Here is a 16,694-nt window from a genome sequence, read left to right as displayed (position 1 = left end):
TATCTCCTCCACTACAAGATATCTTGTCATCCCACCAGCTACATCAAGATCCTATCCTTCCATCTCCCCCGCTCCATGCTTCCATCTTACCACCTATCCAAGCTATTCCACCATCTATAATCTACCCTCTTGGTTCACTTACATTCATCCACGGTGGCCCTCTCTCAGCAAAAGAATTAAGAACAGTATCTCCCCATTGCAATACACCTAATAAATCACTTCTACCATTTTCTGCAAGCAAAAAGTTTCCTCAGCTTGTTCAAATGCTCAATCGATGGCATTATCAAGGTCAAGGTTTAGGACCACAAGAGCAAGGAATCAGAGAGCCTATTATTGCACAAAAAAATCTAGGATTTCATGGTCTTGGATATGTATCCAAAGGCTCACCATCTAAAGGTGTTGGTACACCACACCCCCAAACCAAGCCTATCTCCAAGCCCACCATGCCAGCCTCCCATCACTTCTTCAAGAAATCTTATGTCATCCCCCCTCCACCATCTTTGCAACCCAAAACAACCTACCATATCCCCCCTTCATCCGCTAAATCCATTTTGGGTCCCTATGTCCCAAAATCTACCATCCTCCATCCTCCTATTAGCCATCATAAAAATCCTATTCCATCCATTCCTATGCAAGATCAACAAAGGCACATATCAGGGCACATCATCCATCATCATCCCCCTACATGCTTTCTCATATCCTCTCCATCTCACAAAGCTTCTCCTAACCATCTTCCCAAAGCTTACCACAACAATGTAAATGCCAACTTCAAAATGCATAAAGCTAAAATTCCACATCCTAGGCAATCATATGTCTATTCTAAAAGACATACTCCAAAAAGGAAAAATACAATCAAAGAATGCAAAACAATACAAAAGCCTATGAAAAGAAAATCCAAAACCATGTGGATCCCCAAGAAAAAAGTTGAAACCCAATGCATAATGACATCCACCATTGCTAATCCCCCATCTAGTGACTCATGTCCCCCATCTCCTAACTCCATCTTGGGTGCATATATCCCCAAGCACACTTCCAAAAATCCTCCATCACGCCTGCATCTACCATCTATCGCCCATATGCTCTTTTCACACCCGTTCCAACATGTGCCAATGTTGCTCTTGCAAGCATCCCCATCTCATGCTCCTTTCCAGCATTTTCATCCCTCCATCTCCTACCATCAATCCCATCTAATCCCATCTATTGCATAAATCACACATCCGGTGTACCAATAGCTAGCAACAAAATTGAACATTCCAACAGCTAGTGAAAAATCCCAAAATAGCCAAAATAGCTAAAGAAAGCCAAAACCATTCCAGCTAAGTCCAATGTCAAAAAGTCAAAAAAGAAAAGAAAAATAAAGCGTCCACTGGTGAAAACTTGGCAATTCAAGCACCTTGGACAAGTACCATGATGAAAACTTGGCAAACAAGCGTCATGCGTAATCCTGCCATGCCCAGCTTAGCCTATCACCCTCATGCTTTGTTAGGATAAACCACGGACAGAAATAAAAACTACATGCAAATATAACCAATAACAGAAAATAATAGAATACACAGAAAAAGAACACAAGGCACCAAGATTTAACGTGGTTCACCCAATCCCTGGGCTACGTCCACCAAACAGCAAGTCTGATCTTATTACAATCCAGTGATTACAACCTGATTACAATCCGTAATCCCTTACAGCTCAATACCGCCGCAAGAACCAATTTCGTATCACCACACATGAAAAATACCCAACCCTAAGCTCTTTTTATACAAGTATTAAACCGCTTTAGGGTTATAACATGTCGGCCATATGTCGGCCATAATCTATTTATGAAGTATGTACAGTACTTTCCTGATCAGTCACCACAATCTAACATGCTTTTGGTCATCTCTTGACATCCACCTCCATCTTCCAATCTATCCACCTATCCTCCATCCTCCAGCTTCCATCTCACACCATCCACTAATCTTATGCAGCTTCAGCCAATTATCTCAGCTATCATCCATCTCCCTAACCCCTTCAACTTTTTCCATCCTAGCTTCAATCCTATCACATCCATCATAAGACCTCCTTCCGCATGTTATCTTCTGATTGGGGGCACTATATTCCTTGGAGATCTTTTTTTGTCCATCCTCCCTTGTCATTGGTAGCTAGCTCTAGGCTATCCTCATGCAAACCCAATGTCATCTCTTTATATCCATCATAATCCTAGCTATCTACCATCCTATCCAGCCATCTCATCCTGCTCCTCTAGCTATCCTTGGTCACAAAATCTCTCATCATCATTGGATGCATCCTGCCAAATCCATATCTTTCACTATCACCCCACCCTTAGCTTTTGCATCTTGCACAACATCGAACCATCCCGCTATCCTATCATCCTGAGCTTTTGCCTACTTGTAACTATCTTGGTCCGTTAGCTTGTACCATATCTTGATTAGCTCACTTGTAAATATCTTGGTATGTTAGCTTGTACATCCTCTTTAGCTTAGTACCATTGCATCTATCCAGTGTTCGTGTTAGTTCGTCCTTGATCAGCATCTTGCACCCATCGCACATCTTGGTTAGCTATTCCAATGCATCCTTTAGCTAGATTTCCTATCACCAAAGTGTTATCTTTCTTAGTTCAGCTTGCCAGACGCATCACTCATCCAAATCCACCAGCTTAGGTGCTCTCCGATAGGTCCTTGCAGGATATAGCTTTCCTCATGTCTGATCTTGGTCCGTTAGTACCTCGTCCTACCCATCTTGTTGGAAAACAGTTCTCTTTTGGATTTTCGCTTTCTTTTGATTTGGACTCTTCCCTATTGGGTCTTGAAATATCTTTTCCAAGCAATCCCCTTGTTCCCTCCTCAAGGTTTACACAATCTTTCATATCATGGTATACTGTGAATGGGGCAATCAGAGCGTAAGGTCTTGATCATGTCTTTTGCTTGTTTTCTTTTTTGCTTGTGGGTTACCCAGTGTCGTTTCCACACTGCTTCCTCTGAGATTCATGTGTGATACTGGGGCAATCCTTGCGTGTTTGTTTTGAGTCAGTTTGTCAGTCCTCTGGACAGTTGGTGAAAAGGCCTTGATGTTCTTGGTAACCTTGGCAATTAACCAACAGTCCTATAGCAAATCTAGTGCTCAACTACATGGTGGTACTTCTCTTTGAAGTATCCCCTTGCTCAAAAAAAAGCTTCAATGGTTTCCCTTCATCTCCATTATCCCCCATCCATAACTAGCATCTGTCTCTCCTACCCCAGCTTATGCATCAGTATCTCTTTGAATCACTCCTCACCTTTAGCTTTAGGGATCCACAATCCTAGTCTTAGGGATCCACCAATCCAAATCAATCCACCAAGCCTCATCTTTCGAGATCCACAATCCTAGTCCTAGGGATCTTCGAAACCCATCTTCCACCAATCTGACTCTTTGAAATCCTGTTGCATCAGCTTTTTAATCCCCTCATCCATCTCCCTATCCTGGACTCCTTTTTATAGCGCTCTGCTCCTTCATCCTCCACCTTCCCTAAAGTCTTAAGCTTGCTTCCTCTTGTGCATCTGATTCTCCTTTATCATTCTCCCATAGTGAGAGTTGGAGCTAATTCAGCCCCTTCTCTTTGCCAATCTGAGTTTCCTTGCTCATCCGAGATTCTTGTACTTTTCAAGAAGCCATCGAGCCTTGCTTTCTCTCCCCGCTGCCTTCTTGAGGGGGCATCTCATAGTCCATTATCTCCTCTTCTGCTCTAGCCTTGGGCATCTTATTTTCTTATCTTTGATGCCATGCCACTTGCGGCATCACATCAAAGAGGGGCAAAATGTAGACACCTAAAAACCTTTAGAAAATAAAGTATTTTTATTTTCTGAAAAAATCTTTGATGACATCATCATTTATTAATTAATTATTTAATTGATTAATTAATTAATTTTTATGCCATTAAATCCCTTTATCTTAATTAAAAATATTTAATTAAGGAATCCCTCCCAAAAATGTTTAAATCTTATTTAAACATTATTTCCTTATTTATTAATTATTTAATTAATAAATTGACCAAAAATCTCAAAATAAATAATTTATTTTTTTTTTTGCCCAAAAGTTGGCCAATTTCCTTAAGACCAATAACCTCTTCCAAAATCTTCTAATCCTTCTTTAATTTCGATTAAAGGTTAATCTCATCATTTCCTACCTCTAATTCCAACTCAAAATATTTAATCAAGATTAAATATTAATCCTTATGTTTATTAAAAATATTTTAATAAATATCTCCTCAACCCAAACCCTTGAAATAAATAAAACTTTATTTATTTCATAAAATCTTATCCTAGGAAGTTATAGACTCTTCTAGAAAGTCTTTATCCTCATCCTAAGAAGTTCTAGACTCTTCTAGAAAGTCTTCATCCTCATCCTAGGAAATTCTAGACTATTCTAGAAAGTCTTTATCCTCATCCAAAGTCTAGACTCTTCTAGAAGATGTCGTTAACCCTAATCCTAATCCCCTCCTAACCTTGTCACATTCCCTAAACATGGGTTAAGACTTGCTAACTCAAGCCAAAGTTAACAAATATCTCCTCCTTCACCCCACCCTCATTAATTGCAATCCACTTGCCATCCACTTGCCTAGTCCTAAGCCATCTCTAACCCTTCCTCTAATCATTTTTACAAACCTAAGCAAGCTTAAAACCCCCCTAAACCCTCAAATTTGAATTTCATGGTATCTCTGACAAATATCTTCAACCACAAAACTTTATAAAGCCCACAAAGTCATAAATGTTCTTACAAAGCACTTATGAAGGGTCTTTATGAAGATTTTATCTCTTGAGCCTCCTTTGTTGACTCATCCTTCCCCTTTCCTCCATCCTCTCACCATGTGACATGTGTCACTCCTTGATTGGCTATAAGGAAGCACAATCCATGTGCTCTCCTCTCATGCAATCTAAGCCCTCCATGAGCTTTTTCCCATCCTTGCATCTTAGCCCTCAATCCCTCAAGCCTCTTGCCTATAAATTGGATCCTTCCCCTTTGCAAAATAACACAATCCATGAAGTAAAGTCATAATGCCATTTTGAGAAGCCATTTTACATCAAAACCATACACTCACACCCAAATTCCAACTCCATTTGAAGCCCTTTTTGAGGCATAAAGCTTGAGCATACATCTTATCTATTTAGACAAAGCTACTCAACAAGAGAGCTTCTCATTGAGAGAGCCCATTAATGGCTCATATTCTCAATTGAGAGCTCATCTTAGTCTATCTTGAAGTTTATGAATTTTTATGAATTTTGTTTAGTTTGTAGAAGCTTTATTTAAATTTGGTTTCTATTAGCATACTAACATTGCTCATATACAGATGGAGTACTGCTCTGATACCACTGATGATGGGCCTCTTTGATACCACTTGATGAAAGTATGCTCTGATACCACTTGATGAAGGTATGCTCTGATACTATTGACAAAGGGCCACACCACCCTTACCAACTCATGACAAAGAATGCAACAAGATCTCTCAAGATCCAATCCAAACCCAAGCTAGCCCAGATCCACACTCTGGTAGAAACCTCTGAGATCTCAACTTGTGCTCACAAGCCACCAAGCAACCTCCTTGTTTCTAAACCACAGCCACTAGCTCTTCTCACAAACCTAATCCAAGATCCAAGTGTAAACTGCCTCACATTCGATGCTCTGTCTACACACTCACAAGTCCATCACAATCCTGCTGTAAACTGCCTCACATTCGGCACTCTATCTACAGACTCAGGAAAACTCACTCTTCACTTCCTCTTTCTCTTTCACACTTTCCAAATTTCTCACCTTCCAACTTTCACACATTCAAGCTTTTCCTTCCAAAGCTTCTACTTCCTGAGCTTCCACTTCTCAAGCTACTCCTTGAGCTTCATTTAGAAATGCTCATATGCCTTGCTTAAATAGGCACTTACCACCCCATGCATGGCTTATCCACAACCTTCTAGAATTCCTCCACAACCTTCTACAACTTTCATAACCTTCTACAATATCCACAACTTTCTACAATATTCATAACTTTCTAGAATTCTACCCACACACCTCGATAAATGGAATGACAACCATTTTTTTTAAATTTTTTTCTATTATGCCACCTATGCACCTCGAAAATAGAAATTCATTTTTTCCTTTCTTTTCTCCTTTTTCCCTTTTTTTATTTTTTTATTATTTCTCCTCTAATTTTCGTCACTTTCTCTCTCCTCCACAAATTTTTTTTTTTTCAATTTTTTTTTTCCCAATAATTTTCCCATGCAAGATGCTCCTGCATCAGAATTAGCTACATATTACGATCATAGCCTCACACCTACCATAAATTGTCCAATCCTTTAAATAATACACAAACGCTGTCCCTTGCAAGTGTAAGATATATTCCAACAGATAAACTTGAAGACAATGATAGTAAAAAAATAGAACAAACACATTATACTGTAAATTAAATTATAATGGTTTGACAAAACTTAGCAGGAAAATCTCTTATTAATCTTTTAATCAATACATTACATTCATATGGCATGTTATACATAGCTATCTATAGAAACATATACAACTAAGGTACAAGATGAAAGGTCATGGCCCATGGACTTCAAATATCGAACAACAAGGTCCATGTAGGAGAACTGTTAAGTGCAGAGGCGAAAGATCACATATGCAATCGAAGAGCAGAAAACTGCTTAAGCTCATTTAAAAAATAAAACTATGTAAAGCAATGATATTGCTATCAGGATTATGTGATTTTGAGTCAAATTCATTGACCCATGTTTTATGACTAGTGATTCAACGTGAATTCATGAGAATAAATGGAACACTTAGCACTCATTGGATTTAGGTGATGCTCATAAGTAACTAGAGAGTTTCCTCGATGGTTAAACATAAAGCTTGCAACCCCATTTGCCAAACCTTCACCAAGTGTTTATTGGTAAGGAAACTTAATTTTGACTTATTAAATATAATGCAAAATAAAAGCAATATAAGTCTAGGGTTTTATTCTCCTTTCTTTTTCCATTGTTGGAAAATGTAAAATACATTGTGAATAATAATATAAATAAGGCTTTTCCTTTTTTTTTTTTGATGAATAGTCCTTTTCAATTAATAAAATTTACTAAGATTACAATTCACAAAAAAGGGGCTAGGGGATACAGTATCACCCTGCGAATGAGTTCAAATGGCTGAAGCTGGAAAAAACAACATCGCCTCAGCCAGAAACTATAAACTATTCATCAAAAAAAAAAAAACACTTTTAACAACCTCAGGCTACCAAGGCAGTACCAGCAGAGAGAGGAGGATCATCTTTATCAGAAAATCCCCATGCATCAGTGGGATTGTGAGGCAGACTGGGAACAATCCAGCTGTCAGCAGCATCAGCAGGGTCTGGGGTAGTCGCAATCTCCACATCCCTCTTGTCTGGCCGCGGAGGAGAAATTGCCAAGGCCAGCCAAGGAAACTTGCCAAAGTGCGCCCATCCAGGGGGAGGAGCCAGAGACCAGCCAGAAGCTAGTCCAGGGGGGGAGCCGGGGACCAGCCAGAACCACCACGTGGTGGGGAAGTAGAGCGACGCCTCCAACTGCCATGACCACCGCTGGGAGAGCGGTGGCGGGGACCCTGGGAGCGCGATGTGTGTGAATGCCAGCCAGAGGACTGGTGTCGGGAATGGCGACCGCAAGACGAGGAGGCATCAACCGAGGCATCTGGAGGCACTCTGGCAATGGTGCAAGGAGCATTGCCCCAATGATTTAACAATTCCTATAAGGGTGCAACCTCCAGGGCAACTTTATTAGCTTGCACCTGTATCTGCATAATGACATTGTTACAAATGCATACCTTAGTGTACATTGCAATGTTAACATCCAAAAAACTATGAGTGAATAAAACTGCATTCCTATCTTTCCATAGAGAAAACAAAATTTCCATCCTAAAAGTATGCCAAATCTGGGAGAACTTCTGAGGAAATTTGGGGGAATCACCCAGCAGGATCATGTGCCATGAAAAAGGTTCGGGCCTAAAAGGCTTGAAAAAATCATGAATCCAGTGCCAATATTTCTGAGCACGCTTGCAAAATTAGAAAATATGCAAAAAGGACTCAGGTTGGCCACAGAAGGGGCATCTGGGATCAGGAACCCCAATGTGCTTGAGCCGAGGCCCTAGGGGAAGACCTTGGAAGGCAAAGCACTAAGCAAAGTGTGCAATCTTAGGTTCTGTAATGGCACTCCAAATGGTGTCGAACCGTTTTCTCCATTGAGAAAGCAAAGAATGCAAATGCCACTATTGATTAAGTGTGTCCACCATCGGAAGGTGGGGCAAAAGCCATCTGTATCCCATATTGGGCTTATAATTGGTAAATGGAGTGGCAGGAAACCACTTCCAATCATACCACCAAGGACGAACAAACTGAATCCCCACTTTATGAAGTAAGTGCACAGGGATGGAAGACAACAGAAGGTCATAAGTCTAGCGATCGGCACGAACAAGGCAGTATTGAACTTGCATATCCTCCCATGACCTGAAATTCATGGTGACTCTTGAAAAAATGTCCTTGGTAGTGCGGATGCCATGTTTAAAGAAACGCAGAGCACTGGCACCTTGAGTCTTGGCAAGAGGAGTACCCTAGAAGGCAAACAGGGGAGACCACCAAATGTTCTGTTGATTTAAGGACAACCCATTGCAAAACTCATCACCAGCCCAACGAAGCCAACGTTTAACAGCTTCCCAGGCTTTCCAGATGCTTTTACTAACAAAAGAGCCCTGTATGACCACTGGTTCATGCATAGTGAGAAGGGTCTGAAAACCAATCCCCTTCCACGTTGATCTGTTAGTAGGGAAGCCTGAAGAGATGCAATGCCTAACAAGAATTTTCCAGTCTTCATCTCCAGAAATAGCTCTGATAATCCATTTAGCACATAGGGCAAGGCCCTGATTCCCAGTGGAAAGCAGGCCGAGACCCCCAGATTCCCTTGGGAGACAACAGAAATCCCAAGCAACTCTGTGAAAACTATGATGGTCAGAACCAGAGGCCCAAAGAAAATCTCTGAGCAAACATTCTAATTTGAGATAGGAAGCTTTGGAGGGAGCCCAACAAGAAGAATAATACACATGGGTGGCAGCCAAAATCTTAGAACAAATCTGGAATTTACCAGCAAGAGAAAGCAGGTTAGTGATCCAATAATCAAGCTTTTTGCTAATCTTTGTAAGCACAACATTCCAAAGTTCCACAGGGGAAGCCTGGAAAACAAAGGGAATGCCAAGAAAGCGGAAGATTTCTCCATGAGTAACCCATTTCCATTGGAATTGGCTAAACCAAGGTGGAGCTGGCAAAAAAGACTGTCGATAGCAGGGCACTTTATGCCATTGAATGGCAGAGCTAGAGGCTTGACAAAAAGTGTCCAGACAATTTAAAGCATTTTTTATGTTTTCTTCATCTTCAATAAGAGTAAGAAAAGAATCATCAGCAAAATGACCATTGACTAACTGGGAGGAAGAATCAAGCAAGGAAATGCCACGGACCAGTCCTGAAGACACAGAGTGAGCAAGTAAATAACCAAAACCTTCAGTAGCAAGGACATAAAGTGCTGGAGCTAGCGGACAACCTTGTCTGATGGAACGAAAAAGTCCAAAAGCTTTAGATTGCGAATTATTGATGGTGATGCAAGCATTAGCGTCACCAAAGAGCATCTCCAAGGCTTTTCCTTTTCACCTATAGATTTTTAAAAAAAAAGCAATAATCAATTTGATTTAATGAGTGCTACTTATTTCTCATATGTAATTTTTATTATTTAAGGATCTTAAATGTAAAATTAAGAAATGAAATGGACTTAGATGCATGATAAGTAAAATTTAAATGTATTGGAACTAAAAAAAGTTCTATCTATTTACACATGATTTTTTTGAGTATTTGTGTTTGTTAAAGTTAAATGATATATGTTAAAATATTTTTTCACAAAGACATTTTTTTCTTTTTTTCAAATTATTTTGATACACTCAATTGTACTAACACAATTAACTCACCTCTAATTAATTTGTTATATATTCTATCAATATAAATAAACACTTTTAGTTAAGATAGTAAATCACTAGAACTCCAAAATCAAATTGATATGAAAAAACTTGAATAGAAGTATAAAAAGAATCTTATATTTCTATGATCATCTTTTAACCATAGATCTTTGACTATTTTTGTCCAATATATTTATTTTCTCTATGAATAGATTTTTTTTTAAAATTTATAATTATACTATTTTTTTATTTTTTATTTTAATATAAGTATATATATTTTTGGTATTATACATTTATATAAACATCAAGTTTAGTTGAACACGAAAAACAATAATCATTACTTTTCCTACCCCTATAAGAATCATCTTTTTTTATTGACTTTTTCCACACAAAAAGGCCAAAAGCGAACACTCTAGGAAAATGGGAGGAACTTATGGTCCCGCAATGATGAAAGATCTCTTTTGATTCTGAGTAGAAAAGTCTAGGGATGTGACTTGATTGGAAGAGTGCATCATTTTCCCATTTTCACTTTCGTCGACTTACTTTTCCACACGAAAACACGAGCAAGGGAAATAAGATTATTTTCCTCCCCATTATTAGGGGCAGATTGTCTGTTCAGTGCAGTACTAAAAAGTAAACGTGATATTAAAAAGAATCAGTTTTTATGTTAAAATGAAATGATACTTGGAACTGTTGAACACAATAGAGTCTGGAAAATGGGAGGAAAGTTATTTATTAGAAAAGTTATTTATTTAGTCAAAATGTGTTTTACTTTTGTCGGCTGCTTTTGTCAAATTTGATTTCATTCATATTTTTGCGACTATTCAAACGTAGAAAGAAAGCGTGTGTTTTATGACTTATTTGAGAAGACTTTCGTTTTGAAGTCTGATGCATATGCCCGTGGCTATACAGCCACGAAAATGCACTTCCTTTACATTGCTTTTTCAAACTTTTTAAAAAAAATTCTAAGTCCTCTCCTTCGTAAGAAAGTGCATTTTCGTGGCTGTATAGACGTTGCCTGATGCATATGGTGACGAATAGAACAGTTCTAGTAATGTCTTAACAACTTCATTCGAGATGTAGTCTTTCCGAAGTGGGGTTTTTGAGGGTTTTAAAGGCTTATCATTGTCTTGTATAAAACTCGAATAGGAGTTTTATAGATTATATTTAATGTTTAGATTTATAGATGTAAAAAGTTTTTCTTTTTTCTTTTTTCATTGTACTAGAGTTAAAGTCATGATAATGTTGTGGAAAATAGAAATAAAAAGTTTCAATATAGTTGTACTTTTAGTCATGTGTAAAATAATTAATAAGGAGTTGTCATTTTAGTAGAGTAAGAATATATATATATTTTTGGATTTTATTTGGAAGACTGATTTTGTAACAACAATTTGGAGGGAACAATTGTATATTATGACTTTTCATTTCACTCCACCTAAACAACTTCATAAAGCATCTTAATCTAAGCTAAAATACATTTCTTAATTTCTAACTTGCACTTATCACGTTTCATCCATAACTTTTTATATAATTTATTTTCTATTATATCAAAAGTTAGAATATTATAGTATTGAAAATTTATAATTTATCATGCATTTCATTTCATTCTAAAAATAATTATCATTAAAAGTATAATTTTAAAATATAATATGAAAAATAAAAATAAAAATTCAATAATTGAATAGAAAAATTTAGTCGCCAACTTGTCAAACATATATATATATATATATATATATATATATATATATATATATATATATATATATATATATATATATATATATATTATAGGTGAAAGAAAAGGACCATATCATTATGATATTGCTAATTACATAATGCAAATCTATGTTAACAATGTAAATTTGATTCAAACTTTCATCTATATATGTTGTAGGTGAAAAGAAAAGTCCATTTCATCATGAATGGTTTTTATTATTAGTCCACATCATTAGGGAAGGAGGCTATAGTTTCGATTGCCTCCTTCCATATTAGTTAGATTCTTGAAAAAAATACTAAATGATTTTTTTGTGCCTAAATCGATTTTTTTTTAATAATGTTGTAATTTCACTCAAATATTAATTTGAAATTATACTTTTCTTATTGGGTGAAGTTATTTTCTCATTGATCTTTTCTTTTCTTTTAATTCATAAGGATTTTACAAAAAATATTAAGAGTACATTTGGCATTTTTAGGTGGGACACATGTCCATCATGCATAGCATGGGGATTTTCATTTTAATCACTCATCCATTTCTTGCTCTATCCTATATAATGGCTACAAAGGAAGTGATTTTTTTCTAAAGGGTTTATTTGCATGTGTTGATATGTCAATAGAATGAATAGTACGATGCATCAATTGGTGTACATGTTTCTTAAAATTGTAGAAGGCATTTTTAATTATTCCTATTGAACTGTATTCTCTATGTCAAGACCTCACTTCACTTCTCTAAGAAATTTGAAATCTCTGTGTAAGTTGAAATAGAAAATTTGTTTTTCCACAAAATTTGCCTCCTATCTAGATCTCTTTTCGTACAATTATGATAACACCCTCTTGTAAACAAAGTGTGTTGCAAATTTGAAGAGCTAATTTCTACCTAATTCTCTGATGAAGAGTGTGTGTAGCTTATCCTGATTTAACGTAAAGTTTGAGGCATGGATTAAGATTTATTATCCAATAATAAATTTCCTCTTGTTCATATCATTATGTCTCTTTATCTTTTTCAAATGCTAGATTGTTTTCAAATTTAACTAAAAAATATCAACAACTTATTACATGTATTATTCATAGTGGAAGTTGTTAGAGGATATATATTTTGTCCTGATATTTTTCAATTCTTTAGACAAAGATTTTAATGCTATATTTGGTTTTTAGAGCTAGCTATTAGCATAGATTTAAAAGGCTTATAGCACTACGACGGGAACCATCTCAAATAGTAGGGCCTAGAATTTGGAAGGTCAACATCTAGTTGTCGCAAACACCTAGATTTTTTAAAGATATTATTATCTCATGCATTTCATATCTTCTCTGCTTACTTCCTTCTCTATATGGATATCACTCAAATGTGTTGAGTCTCCTACTAGACAAGGCTCTAGGGATTGATTATTTATTTGCTTTATTTCTATGCTCTATGACTCATACTATAGTTCACAATTACCTTGGTGTTTTGATGATAGTAGGCTTTATTTTAATCTTTTGTACGCATGAATTTACTTAGACTTCTTAGGGTAGTTGAGGTTTTCTTTTTACATTTGATATTTCTCTATACCAAACTCTTGCAACAACCACTTCATTATGGTTAGATTTATTATATTGATATGTTGGTTTTAATGTTTAAAAGACCATTTCCTCGCTAGATTTCTTCATTATTTCCTTTTAATGCTCAAGCCCTTGTAACTAGAAATCCCTAATGCTCTAACACTACAAAGTGCTAGTCTAGTCATGCAACTTTTCTGTCCCCATTTATACTGCATAGGTTCCTTTTCTTAATCATTCTTTAGCTTATTTAGAATTGCCAAATATGGTTATTATAGTGTACATTTTTGGCTTACATATTTGGAAATCAAAAATTTCAATTGATAAATGTAATCATTACCATCTTCAATTATAAGGGAACCATCTTTTCTAAGCATTAAAAAGATGTTCTCTCTGATTTTTGTTCCAAATTTATTTCATTTTGTAAGCTTTGACTACCACTATTGCTTAACAATCTTGAAATTCTAGTGTCACTGATAATGATCAATATGATACCAAACTCATGATTCCACTTATAAAATAGTTATGATTATAAAAGTAGGTAAACTATTGTCTATATAGTAATAATAGAATTTATAATTACAAGAAAAATGTGGTGGTTGCAATAAATTCACCCCTAGATAAATAATCAGTGCATCATTAACATTTTTATCTCTTGAATTATCCTCCTTGTTGACTTTAGATAGGAGATCTATGACTTCCTTTGCATGCTCAAGGATCTTAACAATTTCAAAGAAAGGAACTCAATTTTTTATTTGAGACAAATCATTTGAAATAAAGGAGTTAACATTTATCATCTTCTTACCCATTGTTTTCTTATTAAGGGGATGAGTTACCTTTGTTTGTTGTTGATTTGGTATGACCTTCTCATTATCCTTTTTATGCAAATTTGGTTTTGGCTTGTTGACACTTACTCTTGGTGATTTCTCATTTTTAGGATTTATAGTCCTATTTCTCAATTGATAACCATGTTTGGCTTGTTCCACTACTACAATGGTGTAAGATCTTTTTTCTTCCTCAATTAAGTGTCTTACTCTTGGATTTCCCTCTTCATCAAAGAAAACCTATTGTGAACATTGTTGCCTCATCCTCATCATGTCAATATCAGGAAAGTATTTATATTCAAAAGAATCATCATCTCCCTAAAGTGGATTTGATGATAGAGTCTCAATGGTTGGTTTCTTTTCCTACTCTTCTTCCTTTTCCAAAACACTATGAGTAATTACACATTGATTAGGAGCATGTGGAAACTTGCAAATTTCACACCAAGAACCATTTTCCATAAAATTATTATTCCTCTTTAGAGGGTTAGGGGTTTCATTTCTCCTTATAGGTTTTCCATCCTTCCAATTGGTATTTATGGCATATCTTACAATCTAAACATGTAGGGCCCATCATCTCTATTAGATCTAAAACCTTCATTTTTATTTTGTTTAACATGTAAATCTTATATCATATTCAACAACTTATCAATCTTATCCTCATCTTTATGGACGAAGCTATCCTCCCTGCAAACTGTACAACTGACCAATTTTCAAAAAATTGAAAACATCATGGATTTTTCTAAAAATTTCAACATTTGATCTTCATAATCTGCATAGTTTGTAGTCGAAAACAACAAAAAAATTGGAAAAAAATCACTACGTTTTTGTGAATCTAGAAAAAAAAAAATTACTTAGTTTTGTCTTTAGTGCATTTTATCCAGAGATTAGCTTGTCCTTAAAAGGACATAGCCATTCTCCCTACAAACCATACAACTGACCAATTTTCAAAAAAATGATAACATCATGGATTTTTCTAAAAATTTCAGCATTTGATCTTCATGATCTGCATAGTTTGTAGTTGAAAATAACAAAAAATTTGGAAAAAAATCACTATGTTTTCGTGAATCTGATAAAAATATTGACTTTGTTTTGTTTTTAGTGCATTTTTTCTAGAGATTAGCCTGTCCTTAAAAGGACATGGCTATCCTCCCTATAAATTCTATGAAAAAATCAAAAACATCATGGATTTTTTTTTTTAATTTCAACATTTGATCTGCATAGTTTATAGTCAAAAACAACAAAAAATTTGGAAAAAAATCACTACATTTTTGTGAATCTGGAAAGAAAAAATGTTTGACTTTATTTTGTCTTTAGTGCATTTTATTTGGAGATTAGCATGTCCCCCCTAAAAGGACATAGCTATCCTCCCTACAAATTGTACATTTGACCAATTTTCAGAAAATTGATAACATCATGGATTTTTTCAAAAATTTTAGCATTTGAGCTTCATGATCTAAATAGTTTGTAGTCGAAAACAACAACAAAAATGGAAAAAAAAATCAATACATTTTCATGAATCTGGAAAAAAAAAAAAAAAAGACTTTGTTTTGTCATTAGTGCATATTTTCTAGAGATTAGCCTATCCCTAAAAGGATGTGACTATCCTCCCTACAAACTATATAGTTGACCAATTTTCAAAAAATAAAAAATATCATGGATTTTTCCAAAAATTTCACCATTTGATCCTTGTGATTTGCATAGTTTGTAGTCGAAAACAACAAAAAAATTGAAAAAAAATCACTAGGTTTTGGTGAATTTGGAAAAAAATAACTTTGACTTTGTTTTGCCTTTAGTGCATTTTGTTTGGAGATTATCCTGTTTATCTTTCACCTTACTAAAGCTAAAAGAAAGTTTTTAAAAATGATCAAAAAAAATAATGAAATTGCAATGCACTATGTTATCGGTAGTATAAAAATAATTAACAAGTGCTATGTACTTGTCATTATAGTTATAGAATGCATGTGTAGCATATTTAGTTAGTAAAGGCTATTAAACTTATAAAGCTGAAACTAATCCAATTAACCAAATCTAACCAAAAACACTAAAGATAAATTAGAATAAAATTAAGAATGGGCCATAGAAAAAGAAAAAATCATTAGTGGAATGATTAAAATACAAAACTATTCAATTCATTAGTGTTAGATATTTTCTTAAATAATTTTTTCTAAAGATTAAGAGTAAACATATTTACTTGTTTCTTCAACCATCTAAATTTAATAACTTTCTACTCTAAGAACATTTAATTTGTCATATGTACTTTTTCTTCAACATTAAACTTCAATGCAATATTCTACAAAAATACAAATTTTTATTTAATTTTCTTCAATAAATTATTTGAAAAATTATATTACTGTTAAAGTTTGAAGTTAAAGGTAACAAAAAGTTAAAATATTTTTATAGTTCAACCCACCAACATTCACAGATTTGGAAAGAGCTTATTCCTTATTTCTTCAATTGAACAAGGATTTTTTTAATGTATTTTCTCTTCAACATTAAACTCTATTCCTATTTAAACTATAGATTTTGGGGCATAACGTTTCAAGATTACCCAAGCTATATACCAAAGAACTCATAGTTTTTGTTCCTCCACATGTCTTAGCTCTATGCCTAACGTACTTGTACCATGCCATATGCCTTTTG

General features: G+C 35.2%; 1 pseudogene; it reads right to left on the bottom strand.

Moving 5' to 3' along the window:
* The window catches only part of LOC149577068 (putative LRR receptor-like serine/threonine-protein kinase At1g67720), a 40,803-nt pseudogene extending 29,931 nt beyond the window's left edge, over window positions 1-10,872 (bottom strand).
* Window positions 10,873-16,694: the final 5,822 nt, after the last annotated feature.

Source organism: Cupressus sempervirens, chromosome 1, assembly GCF_028749045.1.
Source record: "Cupressus sempervirens isolate cs-2001-9-10 chromosome 1, ASM2874904v1, whole genome shotgun sequence".
NCBI lineage: Eukaryota > Viridiplantae > Streptophyta > Pinopsida > Cupressales > Cupressaceae > Cupressus > Cupressus sempervirens.
This window is presented reverse-complemented; position numbering and strand designations above follow the sequence as displayed.